Source organism: Amblyomma maculatum, chromosome 9, assembly GCF_055883805.1.
Source record: "Amblyomma maculatum isolate TAMU_Amacu chromosome 9, ASM5588380v1, whole genome shotgun sequence".
NCBI classification, from domain to species: Eukaryota; Metazoa; Arthropoda; class Arachnida; order Ixodida; family Ixodidae; genus Amblyomma; species Amblyomma maculatum.
The window spans coordinates 42,911,779-42,927,978 of NC_139352.1; the positions used below are offsets into that span (position 1 = coordinate 42,911,779).

At 45.1% G+C, this 16,200-nt stretch overlaps 1 non-coding gene across 1 annotated transcript; it reads left to right on the forward strand.

Annotated features, from left to right (window-relative positions):
• The first annotated feature begins 3,040 nt into the window (after positions 1-3,040).
• TRNAR-UCU (transfer RNA arginine (anticodon UCU)) lies at positions 3,041-3,113 on the forward strand. The gene has a single exon. It is a non-coding gene; the product is annotated as a tRNA-Arg (tRNA).
• The last annotated feature ends 13,087 nt before the right edge of the window (positions 3,114-16,200 follow it).

The window sequence follows — 16,200 nt, forward strand, 5'->3', positions numbered from 1 at the left end:
GCTGCCGTTCTCCAAGCTGGTATGCCACCCTAGGACCAACATATCTGCTTGTCATATTTATAACCCCACACAAAGATAGTTAAAAACCCCAGGTTGTCGAAATTTCCGGAATCCTTCACTACACCGTCTCTCATAGCCTGAGTCACTTTGGGACGTTATACCCGACAAACAAACCATCATCGAGGCGCTCGGTTTCCCCGCTGCGTCGATACAACAGCGCGCCTCGGGAAAACTAGGTAGCGCCGTTCCCGAGGCAAGACCTGCGAGTACATCAAACAATATAAGGCCTCGCCTTTTTCCTGCGAATGTGCTTGAAGATGTTCTGAAGGGTGTGACTGTCTTCGGCCTTGTGGATACTGGCGCTTCTGTGTCTGTGAGAGCCGAAAACTGTGCTGTAGGCTGTGCAAAGTGACGACGCCTTTACCTGATATTTCGCTTCTCATCGTTAATGCGCAGCTTGTCTGGCGTTTGGCGGCTTGCATAGCTAGGGTTGTAATTTGCGGCTCATTATATGTCAGGTAATTATATATCATTATATACCATAAAATACGTGAAGTCATCCGCTAGTCTCCGCCGACGCAACCGAGAGACTGTCCATGTCTGCCACCTCAAGCCCTACTATGACCACTGTGTGTTATCGCCCTGAGCCACCAGGATGGCTCGTCTTTTCGTCAGGAGTAATTCTAAAGAGGAAGATGAGATTCAGGAGCAGCCGCACCGCGAGCGCAAGACGTGAGATTGAGTTGTTGGCACCAAAGCCTAGAACGTTCGCTGTTGCAAACTTTCGCTCTTTCTCGGATTCTCGTCACTACAAGAAACCCCGTTAGAGACGAAAAATATTAAAATAAATAGGGTACTTCATTGTCACCTTATAATTAACTCACCACAACCACACGTGGTCCTCTGTAATTAGACTGAAACGCGTTATCACAAACGTACACATACTCGCAAAGTTCGAAGATACCACTTTACCTGAAAGGCAATAGGTGACACATATAGAGCCTCGGTTTTTGCAAGCCCCAAGGTTACTTGGCTCCACTCCCGCATAATATTTGCTTCTAAAGGGATTGTTTTGAAAAAGTATGGACCTTCATTTTCCATTGCAAATGATATTTGAATCCCAATAAATCTAAGACGTCACGTCAAAGAGAGTAGTGGAAGAGTAGCAAAGTAGTAGAACAATGTAGAAGAGAGTAGAAGATAAACAAGAGCAAGATAGCACGAGGTAAACAATCACATTCTGACAGTGGGACGCTAACTCACATGGTTCAATATTTGGCCTCCGATTCTCTACAAATTGAGCTAAAGAGACATTAATCCACTCTTCTACTGTCTTATATTTATAATTTATAGGAATATGGGTATGTGTAACCCAGAGTTGTGAGCATTCGCCAACGTCGTCCCCCGAGAAGCAGCGGGCGTGAAATGCGCACTGAAACTTTATATAAACGCACAGGAACATTTCGGATGAAAGCTTTGTGATAACCCTGACGCGACGTATTCCGTGAAGGCCACCAATTCGAAGCACTCCTAGGAAAAATGAGGGCTTTGTTATAACATAGAAAAGAAGCGAGCCAAGACAAAGGAAATTTAGGGGAGGTTTTGTAGTGTTGATAACTACGAAGCCCGAAATCTTTAGAGAAGTGAATACAAAATAGAAAAAAAAACATCAGGATTTAACCTACGGTTTACCCTAATTTGCTGAGTGGTAGCCTGATTTAGCATGACTGATAAAAGGGAAGAATGTTTGTTTGTGCAGGTGGACAGACACAATCATGCAACCTTATGTTGTAAATAGATCTGGTGAAGAGCGTCATCTTTGTTGACCAATGCTGCCGCTACACCTCTCTTCTTCGACAATGCCAGCGTCAGCGAACACATCTTAAGTGTTTTAGCAAAGATCGCAAGCCTGCAGTGCATTTCAGGCATTCAAAGCATAGGGAAGGCAGTCTGGTTTCCGAAAACCTAAGGTTTTGAAAAAGAGTTGCGTTTGACCTAGGTAAATATACCGAATCATTTTCGGCGCCCCTTCTATGAAAATGATCTTGATCCCACACTCGCCCAACCATGCTTAGATAATATCAGCGAGCGTAAAACGCCGAGGGTCGTCATAGAGCTTATCAACGTTATATGAATGTTACACTCCGGCGCAAACAGTGCTCCACCTTTGGGTTGAACACAGCTGCATCCAAATGTTGTGTATGCGCTTCTCCACAATTTGCGGTCTTGCACCGGTGGCTCTCTCATGCCGTTTACCTTCCAATTAAAAGGACATCACCCAAGAAGTGTTCTTATGGCTGCAATGCCTAGCAATTTGATCGTTGCGTCATGACATTAACCGTAACCATACTCAATAAGTGCTATGCGCTTAAATGACGACCACGGTAAAATATAGAGTTTGGGACAGACATGCAACTCGCTATTTTTGCTACGTACCCCTCACAGGCACAGTAGTGCGTAGCTGGCATGCAGATTTCTGCGTTATTACAGAAAATAATTGGAGGCACTCTGTTCTAGCGTTCGTGACAACCTTTCCAGGTTTATCCCAGCATGCAGGTTTAGAACGGCACGTTTTCGTTTCGTAGGGCTGAACTTTATCATGCAAACACGTTTCTTAACTTCCTTGGCTTTTTTCTCGAAAAGTTTGTTCGGCTTATTAAAAAAAAAAAAAAAAAAACATGACAAAACGTTGAGTGGCGCTACTGTCGTATAAGCTATAATTTCCTGTAATCGTCCTTTAAGCGCACAGCTCTTATTACGTATTATGTATCAACTAGTTCGCCAGAAACATTTAATTCAGCACATCTCTCCTCTAATGTCCCTTTTTATTCTGTCTTCAGTCCAGGCACGCTGCTGGTTATATGTGCGAACATAATCGCCATCGCTGCTTGTCGATCTCGGGTTTTCACTTACAGCATGAATAGAATGATCGTAGACAGGCGATGTTTATGAAGACAAATGACCTTGCAATCCTAAAATGTGACGAAGTAGGCGGCTTTGTTATAATGCCGAATGAAATCTTAAACTAAGAAGCCGTGTGGTCCCTGTGGCGCAGTGGAAAGCGCGTTGGACTTCTAATCCAAAGGTCCCGGGTTCGAATCCCGGCAGGGATGATGCGGCGGGTATTATCGCTGTGTTTTTTTTATGCACCATTCAATTCACATAGTGAGTTTCAGCATGCGAATTTACTATTTTAATACGTCCGTTCTGTAAAATGGACAAACATCGCAATGAGCCTGTCTGCGGTTCTGGTTCGTTGTTGAAGAAACACTGAAAAGCATATCTGTCGGGAATGAAGCATACATAGCAAATGTTGAGTCATAAATCATAATTATTTGTGTTCTCACCGAACGTTGTTGTGGCTGTTCAGTTCAGTCGTTCAGTCGTGTCCGACTCTTCGTGACCCTATGGACCATGTCACGCTACGCTTTCCGGTCTCTCACTATCTTCCTAACATCACATAACTTCATCTGCAGTGCCTCGAGGATGCCATGAGGAGAAGGAAAACCAAATGAAAGGGACTGCTGGCGCTGTAGCTGAGAGAGAGAGAGCAGAACGTTTTATTTATTCAAGCGGATGAAGCTCCGGCCCTCCGTCGCTTGGGATGGATGGCGGGTTCCCCGCCTCAGACGCAGGCCGGCAGACGTTGTTGGCCGGCGGCGTCCCAGGCCAGCTGAATGGCGGCGAGCTGGAGCCCAGGGTCCGAGCAGCGCAGCATGGTCTCCCAGAGTAGCGGCGCCAGATTTAGACCACTCCCGGGAGAAAAGGGGCAGTTCCAGAGGATGTGTTCGAGGGTCCCTCTCGAGTCACAGTTTGCACAGAATTCTGATCTTTCTCCTGGGAGCATATGGCTCAACAGGAGCGGGTGTGGGAATGTCCACCTCCGCTGCCTCGTGCGGAAAGGAGAGAGGAAGTAGAGAAGAAAGAAAAACAAGAGGCAGAGAAACACACGTGCCGGCCTACAACAGATGAAAATTCGGTGGCAGGTTAGCCCCCGCCGCAAGCGGCGGTGACCAACTTGTACCCAGCCCCATCAGGGTTGTTGTTGTTGTGGCTGCAGGAAGAAGGAAAGGAAAATGCATGGGCCTGCTACTGGCTCTGTAGCTGAGCCACCTCCGCTGGCTCGTGCAGACAGAAGAGGAAATAGAGCAGAAAGAAAAGGAAGAGGGAGAGAAAGACACGTGCCGCAACAGCTGTCGTCCACCATCGAAGCGGTGACGGGTGCAATGACGGCCTACAACAGATAAAAATTCGGCGGCAGGCTAGCCCCCGCCGCTAGCGGCGGTGACCTGCCCGTCTTAACCTCGAAGTTTTCTCAGCAAAACACGCACAATTCTGCATGCCCACCACTCGCCATTGTATCTCTAATGGATATATGGCAAACAATTGCAAGTTGCTTCTACCCTTTACGCTCTACAATCCTGTGGTCGCCTTTTAAGCGCACACAACACATTAAGTATCCTACATCAATTAGGTCGTCAGAAAAAAAAGTTTTACTTAATTCATTAAAAGGTCTTATGCCTTTTATAGAAGCAGTTTTGATGTTACAAGCGCTTTAAATGTACTGTAGCAAACGACGCGTGCAATTGGCGGAGCATCGCGGAGTTCGACAATTTACAGGATATTATGGAGTTAGATTGGAAGGGAGGGCAGCACTCCCACGTAAACGCACTACACTGCAGGCGCCCTATTGCAGTACTTTACTCGTCTTTGTCAGCGATATCCAGGCCATGTATGGACCAAATGTAGCTGCATTTACATCGAAATAACCAGGAACGTGAAGCAGTGTGGCCGCATACTTAGTGTGTTAGACCATGCTCAGTGCCGCGCACGGAATGGCGCAGTGGCGCAATTCAATACTGTTAGTTGAATATTTTTCTTACTTTTCACTACGTTTCGGGACTATGTGAGTCAAAAGTTTGAGGCAGATGGCGAGCATTGACGAGCCGGAAGTGAAACACTTTCTAAAGATTAGAGGGAAACAGGAAATCAGAACGGCAGTTATGACCATTTTAAATGAAACTAAAAGTGATCGCGTTATAATGGAAATGCCTGATCAATCTGGCGTCTTATTTTACACATAATGCACTATGGCGGCATAGTGCTCAAACCGGCTCCATGAGACAGTGGTAGATCGCTTGGCGCAGTGTGGCAGCTCGTGCCGTGCTTGCATACACTACTGGGCAAAATAACCGCCTACTGCTTTCTTCCCGATCATTGAATTCTGGTTGTTTCAGGAGCCCGCAGGATGGGGCTGGAACAGGTAGGTCACCGTCGCTTGCGGCAGGGGCTAGCCTGCCGCCGAATGTTTATCCTTTGAAGGCCATCATTGCACCCCGCACCGCTTCGGTGGTGGACGACGGCTGTGGTTGCGGCGCGCGTCTTTTTCTCCTTCTTCTTTTTCTTGCTTTTCTATTTTCTCTTCTGTCCGCACGAGGCAGCGGAGGTGGCTCAGCTACAGAGCCAGTAGCAGGCCGGTGCATTTTCGTTTCCTTCTTCCTACAGCTACACCCCGCCGGGGTGGCGCAGTGGTTACGGCGCTCGACTACTGTTCCCAGGGACGCGAGATCGAATCCCGGCCTCGGCGGCAGATTTTCGACGGAGGCGAAAAGCAAGGCGTCCGTGTGCTGTGCGATGTCAGTGCACGTTAAAGAACCACAAATGGTCGAAATTTCCGGAGTCCTCCACTATGGCGTCTCTCATAGCCTGAGTTGCTTTGGGACGTTAAACCTTGCGAACCAAACCAATCCTACAGCCACAGCAGAACAACAAAGGAAAAAAGCTTCCCAACAGGCAACACGACGGTCAGCAAATTGGATGCTAGGGCGAGAGCGAATTGATCTATAACTCGAAGTGGGAAAGGTGTTCGTCAATAAAAAAGATCTACCGGTGGATGCATTCGGAATTCGATTTTTACCAATTGCAGATGATGATGAGCTACCGCTAGACATAATGATGTGATTGGGCCTGCACAGTATCCGGCGATGCAGAGTGGCTTTCAGGCATGCAGACCTTGATGCGAGGTAAATACGGCAGTATTTTCTCGAAGCCGTTGCGAGTGTTTTTGAAGTTTTCAAAACACAATACGAAGTGCTTGAGTGACTTCCGAGAAAGGAAGTATTGCAGTAAATGCCTGATTTATAATGGATCACACAGTCCAAATCGCGTGGTTTTACCACATGTTGTGGGTTTGTGGAATAATGTTTTTTATGTGTAAAATCTGATAATAAATTTGGTAATAAAGAAAAAAGATCAGCTGACCGTCCTGGTCAGCTCAGTCGGCAAAGTGACTGCGCCGGAATGGTGGTGATGCCGGGTTCGACCCACGGATAAGGACGAATTTTTTTCTTTAACTGCGAAGTTTCTGTGAAAGATGCATAGCTGTCCTTTGTAGCCGTATGGCTGCGCTTGGGTGGATGTCAACGAGTAATTACTCCCTTATTACAAAATGCCATTTCTGTTCAAAATTTAAGCTGCGATGATACCGCGGATTAGTTGAGAGAAGCATGTTGTTATTGTTGCGACTGAAGGAAGCAGTGAAAGACTGACTGAGGCTGATAAGCCTTTATTCACAATAAGTGAGAGGAATAGGGGAAGTCAGCTAGCGTGCCGCAGGCCGTGGAGACCTTTGGCAACGCTGGCCCATTCGAAGGCCTTGAACTGAATGCCAGGGTCATCGCTGGACCTTAACTTGTCCCAAGCTTCTGTAGAGGGATCAGGCAAGAGTTCTGAGGGAGGCTTATGGGCTTTGCGCGCCCAGATCATAATCTTGAAGTTGTCTTTCTCCCAGCAAAACTGGCAGAAGGGGTTCATATTCCTATTTGTGAATTTTGATATGTAGTTTGTATTGGGGAGGGTCTCCGTCTATAGCTATCTCCATATTGCTTGTTGTTGTCTGGTCAGTGTTTTATGGGGTGGTGGCAGTGTTCTTCTCCAAGTCCGAGATGCTGCACGGCGCATTACTCTCCCTGTCTTTCTTGAATTTATCCCAGTCGGCGTGCTTGCAGGAGTTCTATGCCCTCGTATTACGTGAGTTGGTTTTTATTGTAATAGCGAAAATGTAGTCGTCGCTGTTAAGGTCTTCCCCAGTATTGAGCCATGTGGGACTGATCGCGTTTCGAGCTAGTGACAGATCAGGATTAGTGTCCCTCGATATACTGCTGCCGGTTCTCATGGGTTTGGTAGTATTATTCAGTAGCGTGAGGCCCAGCTCCTGAATCTTCCCTAGCATTGCTGTGCTTTTACCATTATCATAGTTGGGGACTTCACCGCCCATCGCCCTGAATGGGGTTACCCGAAGAAGTGAAAGAAAATGCCTGCTACTGGCTCTGCAGCTGAGTCACCTCCACTGTCTCGTGCGGACAGCAGAGAAAATACAGAAGAAAGAAAAATTAAACATGGCTTAGCTCTGCTATGCCTGGATAAACGTAGCGAAAAGCAGTGACTGCCTCGGGATCAGAAGAAATTAATTTCTCCAATCTTCTGCGCCGTTCATCAGCAGCTAAACTCTCCTTGACTTCCATGTCGAGCGCGTCTAAATTCACCGGCGTTGTATAATTAGTTTACAGGAAAGGTAAGGCGCAGCATCTGTCACTCGCGGAAGGCAAGAAGCGCTGTCCGGCGGCGTTGGAGCGCACTCGTTCCCACTTGGTACCCATAGCTGACGGCAGATGGGTGACGTCATATCCTTGACTTCATTCACCCTAATGGACTGACTTTACTATTTTAGTTAAGTCTGCGAATACGTACATGCCGCGATACATGCGACGTTGTTTTCCACGATGTTCGCGAATCCAAATGCGGCGCGCCGAAATGACGCCCAGCCGAAGATGCACGAATCGACTTAGCGGCCGACGAGCGCCGTTGTCTTCCCTTAATAATTTTATTAACGGTGCACCACTTGTTAGTGCACACACTCCCAGACCCCTTACAGTGATTGGGGGTAGCTGTTTCAGACTCAAAGGAGATCCCATCGACTTACGTGACAAGCTTAGCCGGAATCCAGCTGCCTGTAGGCATTGTTGTGCCCAACTTTCGCCGGTCAAGCCACAGTAAGGGTCCTAGTCATAGTTAAGAGAAAAAGCAAACTTCACACAGCAAAAGACTATAGAGAGGAATTCTCACTAATACTTAGAATATACAGGAAGGTTTACAGAAGGGCAATTCAAAGTATGCAGGTTAAAGTGGCTTTCAACAACTCACAGCTTTCTCAACATTGCACAATACATGAGTCAGAACAATAAACACCATATTGTTAACCAGGTACTGCCGCAGACCAGCATTTGGAGATGAACATTGTGGCCTTCACTCAGACGTACACTGCGTCTACGCAGAGAAGTGAGCTTGCTGGACGTCGGGTTGACCCCGGGTGTTATTTCTGGTTTTGCCCTGGTGGGCGGTTGCTTGGGGGTATATATGTGTTGGTTCCCAGTCGGAAACAACTACAGAACATTTTCTGATGTTACGACACAATTTCTGTGCGGTTTTTGACGGGAAACCTGTTGCGACAACAGAACATTCTGTAGTAACATCAGAAATTTCTGTAGTTACAACGGAAAAGTGCTACAGAACTACGGACAACAGAAATATACTACAGAAAAACTACAGAACTACAGAAAAGTACTATAGAACTACAGAAAAATCTGACGGTTACGACAGAACTATAGGATATTTTGTCGTATTTTTCACACAGTTCTGTAGTTTTTTTCGACTGGGTTGGCGTCCTTCTGAAATAAAGTTGCAGTTCAACGCTGGTGTGGGTGTGCTTTCTTATCCTTTGTCCGTGTGTAGCATGCGCTGCTGAAATACATAATGAAAAACCAGCTAGCCCGTCAGCTTACTCTCTTCATTTGCATTTGATGACTCACTACAACACTCGCTTTCTTGGCGACATAAGACGACCACGGTTTATTGGACGCAGCGCTTTTTTATCTTACAACGCGCCAAGGGTGGCGTCCACATACACGTAGCTTTCGAAATCCAAGATTCTTCTCTTCAGTCTGCCGAGAGGCGCATGGTCGTTGATGAGGCGCGGAATAATTTTCTGGTCTACTAGCAGTTTCTACGCTGGGTGAGTCATTGCCGTCACTGAGTGATGAGGTGGGGGTGATGGTGATGCGCGCAAGGCAACGTGCGCTCCACGCGGAGGAAAGGAAAGATTTCTACAATGTTCCTGAAGTGTTCGTGATAACTCATGCGCGCTTCTTTTGTGCCGTGCCGGCTTAACTAGAATGCGCGCAGATTTTCACGACAGGCGTCCTGTGCCCCTCGATGTGAAGGGAAATGCGATTAGCGAGTGCAAATAACCCCCCAGCGTGGTACATGCGACGCTGCTGTGCTAAATGTAACATTCGCCCACATGTAGCACACGCATTTGCATGCTCGAACGAATGAAAACGCATACCTCGGAATACCCACTAAAACTCAGCTGCTCTGGCGCGGTTTGTTTCCAGTATTTTGCTTTGGAAACGAAACACAAACATGTAATTTCGAAAATAGGTTGCGTACTCATAAAACTTGACTATTCATACTTAATAAAGCGTTTATGTTCACGCTAGTCACATTTATGTAATCAAATTGCCAAATATCATGTCGGTCATGGCGGTCAGGTTGACTGCGGCCACTCAAACCAGAAATCCTATCTTTCCGAGCTACTATAAGCACGCGTCCGCAGAAGCTTCCATTTCCACTGGACGGCGAGCTGCGCGAACGCTAACTGCCCGGGCGTCGAATATCTGGCATGCCCACTTCGACAACGGCGCACATTTTCTCCGGCAACGGGCGTTGACTGCATGCCGTTAGGCGATGATCGCTGGCTTCACGCGGTAAAGGCGCTTTATGTATTCCAACCCTAATGCGACTTTCCACGCAAAGTTTTTCAAGCCGGGGCCGGAAAACAAACCAACAACCTTTGAGAGGAAGTAGCTCTTCGACGCAGTGCACAAGCTCCTCCTCGCCGCAACTAGGTGGGCCTCTGATCCACAGACCGAACGCCGTTCAAAAGTATGGTACGTCATTATGGAAAGATGCTGAGCGAGTTGGTACATGACCTAATGAAACCGTGTACAACAAAGCGGACCAAGGCAAGATGATCGAAGGACAGCGCAGTGATTATGTCTACGTACCTTGTGTTGTTTCGCGTATATGATGCGCTGCTTTCATTACGTTTTGGTGCTCCTACTCCACGCCACTGCCACCTGACGAATCAAAGAGTACCCACGGCGTGCTCCAGTCGTGACCGAGCCCTACTTTGTACCTCTGAAGCATTGTCTATGAAGCAAACCTCATAACTTCATAATTACAGTACGGGGTCACGGAACTCGTGGACACAGGTGGACATAGGTCGCCATCCGGCTATAAAAGGGGATCACACCATGGGCGTGCCGAAAGACTCACACAGCAAAGGTCACTTGGTTACTAAGAATTGCTTATCGAGTGACAGCTAAGGCGCCTTGCACGTGGCAACATTCGTCCTGCTCGAACATTGTTCACGTGACATTATTCTTGTATGAATTTCTTGACCGAGAACGGCGTGGTCATCTGCCTTCATTTAAAATTATTATGTCACTCTACAGAGAAAACAATAAACAGATATTCAGGCTACCTGACCGGCCTCTGCATCTTAGATGACCACATCATCGTTCCACCTCATTCGAGAGCAATGGTCTCCGTCAGTGCTAATTTAGAAGGCGTTGCGGAAGTCCATTCATTTTAGTATTTGCCAGGAGCCTCGCTATCACCAGGGCGCTGTTCTTTCGAACGACAGAGAGATGTGCTCACAACCAAATTTGGGGTGTGGACATTGCAATAGGTGTATGATATTTGTTTTGAAGTGGACATTCGAGGGAATTATAGGAATTGGGCTGTTACGACCAAATAAAGTAAGGTGTTATTATCAGTGTTTCCGTACACACTTGGTAACATTCAGTTATAACACTCGCTAAATTATGAGTTGCACGGTTTAAGTAGTATGATTTCACTTGAATGCATGCGGAGTGACAATTTCCAGCCAAAATGAGGTAATTGGGTTTCATAAGTGATCAAATAAAGAATGCACTATTGGTATCTCACTCGTCAAACACGAAGGCAGCACAAACTATTGGCTCAATATCGGGCCATTGTTCTGAGCTGCCTGGCCTGGCAATAGTTTATAAATCTATTGAACTTCAACCTTCTTTAATGCGCAAGAAAGATTTTGTATTCTAAACTAAAATGTCTCTTAGATAATACTGCACATGCTAGAGGCTCGAAGCGAGGTAAACAATAATGCAGAACTGATTTGATGGCCCCAGTTACAACTACAATTGTCTGTCACAATTCCGTCCATTGAGGCTACACGACCTCTTAGCTGCGCTAGGGACTCTCGGATAAGTTTAAAAATTCCCGTGTGTTGTCGGATTAGTTCGAGTATAGTCAACATAACACCACCTCCAACGAACAGAATGTTTTGCTTACTACTTTCAATAACTACATTGCTCTGTCAGAATATGTTTAGACTGGGACACATTGTAACGTGAGGCACCCTAACCACAAGAATTGCCACTGTTCTCCAGATGCCACTCTCCAAATATCACTTTGATCTGCCCTCGGCATTCCATGCCAGCTCCTCAACCACGTATTCAACACACGAAGGCCCTGTTGAAAACGGCCAAAGACAACGTTGTGCGCAGAGGATTTTCACACTCGAGCAGCAGTGCTACGCTATAGAAGAGGCTCACCGAGTGATAAAGTGCATATCGCCAAGTTGTTACTGGCACGTGCGTGTTGTGTGCACGTGGCCGCGCATGTGGGCATATACGAATGGATCGCTTTCTTAGTGCGATTCTTATTTCCGTATACCTTTCTCTCTCTATCATTCTTTCTCAGCTATATTTTCTCGCTACACAAGGTCTAGCTATGACTACCATCATCGTGGCCAAAAATCGAATAATTCGGTGTAAATGAGCGCGTGTGCACTGGCTGCTAAACATTCACTACTCAGCTTACCCTGTGCTCAAGCTTGAACATTTGTGTTTTGTGTATCTCACACCGTATGGCCTAATAAAGTGCGTCGTCATCGGCGCTAACTTCCGCGAGTACTACTGTCAATCGCCTATGTTTTTAGTACAGAACGTGGGCCTGCAGAATATGTAGTGAATTAATCTAGGAATTGGACGGATTATACCGCAATATTTTTTCCTAAAATATTTGACATCCTTCACACGCACCGTTCCCAACAGATGATATTAGCAAAGAAACTGCCAAGCTTGCGCATTATTCCCAGCACTATTACAATAAACTGAATGAAGATGCCAAGTTCTACTTGCAGCCTCTCTGAACGCTGTGCTATCGTGCTGATCACAGTTTGGATGGGTGCTCTATGTGCCTGTAGCGTTCGTCGTAGTTTCGTTTCCGCCTAAAACAAATAGGGAATCTCATAGGCTTAATTTACACGTTAAAGCATTTGCTCGTGCATGCTTGAGTAATGTGTATAAGCGCAGAAGCAATTTACACTGAGCGACTGTCAATGTTCTTCGCTGTCCTTAACATTAGTCTTTGGTGATACGATTATATTGATAACCTGATTTGTTAAGGGGCAAGAAGTGATATTATTTATTTATTACTTACATACTGCAGGCCATAAGGCCCAAGCAGGAGTGTATTCAAAAGGAAGTTTTAAAATGAGCAGTATTAGCAAAATGGGAACAAAACACGAAGGCAAGCAGCGTGAAATTACAATAATATTGGCAGAGCATGATATGCTATGATCAGTTATCAAGTCAAGAGACTATAGACAAGAGGCTGGCAAGCTGCTCAAACACAGATAGTCTGCAGAAAGAATGTTGAAATAAGCTAGTCTTAGCAAAGTACGGGGTCAGAGAAAGGGGGTTGTAGCCTCGGGTTTGTCTAGTGTTCGACGGTATTAGGTGCGGCGAAGAATTTATTCCAAGTCTACGGTTAAATAATAAATATTAATATTTCAATCGAAGATGTTTTCTCCCGCCATGAAGGGTAGGCACAAAATTTGACTGCATTAGTGCACAGACAGAGACTTGGACAGTACGGCGATACAATATGCGGACAGTTTTCCTTTGGATTCTCTCTAGAGTGTTTATATTTGTGACAGTATTTGGGTCCTATACAATAATGAAGTGCCTCAATACTGTAAAGTGAGCAATATCTGCCATATCCATTTTTATGTTTTCACTTTGTTTTGCCAATATTCAGCAATATATAAAAAAAATGTATGACAACCTAAAATTTTCTTCTTTCTACATAAGGCTATATGTATTTTTATTAAGGTGTATAGCATCAAGACATTATTAGTACGTGTTCATTCGCGATTGATCCTATTTCCTTCGTTGCTAATATAAAATTTCTGTGCAACAAATATATCATTACAAACTCTGTTGCCACCCAAACTGAAAGGTTAAAGTCTCGCGCAATGTGTTCGCGTTATATGCGTCATATGTAAATTATGAGGCGAAGATATGCAATGCTTACGGTTTTATGGCGTCTTCAATTTCATGCTTAGAGTGCATCGAATATAATAGCTTTTCTTAGAAAACTTTCCAGTGGAGAGGAGTATATGCCTCGCTGCAAGCTTCCGATTATGCGATGATAATTGCTGTAAATCCACAGAAAAAAAACTGCGACTCTCCTTTTCGGGCTTCGATTTGCTCAGCAATCGCGGCATACCTTTATTAATGTTTTTTTTGTGCTGTTTTTGTTCCCAAGTCCTGTCTGTTCTTTGCCTCATGCAGTGATAAAAAAGATAGATATCTAGATAAGTAAATTCATATGTAACCACTTTTGCCCCACGGAACCTGCATGAATTTGAATTTTTCAGTATGACTACCCTCTGACGCATTTCAGTACTAACAGAATTTGAGTGATATAAATCCCGCTGCTGTGTGCACTGTAATTCTGATGCACAGAAGGGAAGACAGATTACAGAATGTTTTGAAAATATCGCAAAGATATGAACACTTAGCAAGTCGTCTCTGAAATGGCAAGTTTGCAGCAAGTGTACTATGCAGCGATTGTCGCTATATTACTAATCATCTCTGCGAATATTGTTCAGTACGTATGGCATATACCTTACAAATATATCTGAATTTGTTGTATACTACCTCTCCTAAGGCGCAATTCACTTTTTAGCATTTTTAAATCCAATGCAGCATCAATCCTATAGCTGCTAGAATTTTCCTTTTCTTGCATACACCATATGGCAGGCACTGTTATGTCTCAAGTGTTAAAAATAGTTTGTTCGATTCTCTTTAACATATCTCTTGAGCGTGAACGCAAAAGAGATGCATAATCTCTGGGAAGGTTGTCCTGCCAGAAAGACCGTTGCATGGCGACCAAGGAGCTGGAACAAGTTGTGAGCACACATGTTTTACGTATGCGAATATGGACTCGCCCTCAAGGTTATTCACGGCACACGCTAAATGGCGTATCGCTGTAGGAGCATCGTTTATAGCAAACAGACTCTTCGAGCTTTACGAAGAAGACAGGTTCAAAGCAAGTTGAACCACCATACTTAAACAGGTTGAAGCACCATACTTAAACACCGGCAAGGACGAAACATGCAGAAAACCCATACGCTCACTTTTTTGACACGTGGAGTAGCGCAAAAACTAATGTTGGTTCATTGCCATAATACGCTAAATAATTACAAGTTCATACATCCGAAATGCTTCATGAAAATTAAAAAGCTTTTGCTCAACCTTGCTTCTATAGAGATATCAATGTTTGGAGGCAAAAAAAGCTAAACAACGGCAAGAGGACAAAAATACAAGTGCAAAAATGTATGCAAAAGCCCTGGGAAACGTTAAACTGTGCATTAAGGGTATCACGCAACATTGCTAATTGTACCCTTCTGCCGCCACTCCTTTAGGATCCTTTTTTCCGCACATGTACGTTGCAATACGCGTAATTGCTAATTTCTTAATTTGTTCCTCTAGTATCTCACACATGGTTTTAACCTTAGAATTCAATTTCAAGGCCCGTCGTCATAGGTATAAAGCCCTGTTGCACCAAGCCGTACGAACGTGCCTGTATTTCTTAGGAGCAGCGCATTTCAATAAGCATGCTGTCTTTCCGGTTATTAGGCTCTAAATTTCCTTTCCTAAATCAAAGCGCCAAGTTGGCAGCTCGTGCTCAATTACCCATGTCATGTGGCCGTTTCACACAAGGCACCCCTACAGCTTAACATCCGTCCCGCATGCAAGAAGACCGTGGTTCGAATCCTTTTGCCGTGCAATTCTCCACCACGTTAAAAAATATCTTCGTGTCAATTACGCAAACAGGTCTAGGGTGCTACGTCGTGCAATTAACACCTCCTGAAACGCACTCCCTCACCAGAACAGAATTTCGCCACCCTGGTGCAATAATTGGAAGTAACCTCCTGTGAACTCTGACAAACACCGGTCCTCAGTTCCCAGGGGCTGCGGTGCTAAGGCGTTCAGACCTCTGACGCTGCGTAATGTGCTAAGAATCACCGGCTCCAGGTAGGTTGATAACGTTTTGAGAATGTTTAACACTGGAACTTAAGCTAGTAATGCTAGTTTTGCGGTGCTCTTCGAGGATCTCATAAAACACATGAAACAAGATATCATTGGGTGTATTGAGGTTTCGAGGCAAATGAGGCCTATACTGTACTGAAAAGCGGGCATGTATATATATATAGTACTATAGAGGTTTACGGGAGAAATGAGAGCTAGAAGTAGGGTTCCCTGTAGCTCAGCTGTAGCTTTTAAGATACGAATTCTATAGCATAAATGCTAAGGTGGCAGCTAACGTAATTAGGCTTTTAATAGGTATAACGTATGGTTGTACTGGCTTACGCACCTATATTTAGTCATGATGATTAGGCAGTCGAAAGCTTCCACAAAGATGTAGAATCAGCAATGGGGAAGGTAAAGATGCAGTATACTCTACATGTGGGCGGCCAGGGTAGGCAAGCAGAAGGCTGAAAACCAGGAAAAAGATGAATATTCGATTGGAGTTAGGAATAGAAGGGGAGTGTTATCAGTTGAGCTCTTAGAACACAATACCTTAAGTTAACGAATAACCTTATCAGCCAAGGAAAGAACCGGCATGGCAATAGAAACAGCAAATCTCTAAGATGGAGAATATTATTGAAATTGACTGCATACTGTGCTCTAATCCTGGCATTTTGCTCGATATTGAGGTTATCCGAAAGGTATCCCTCAGGGA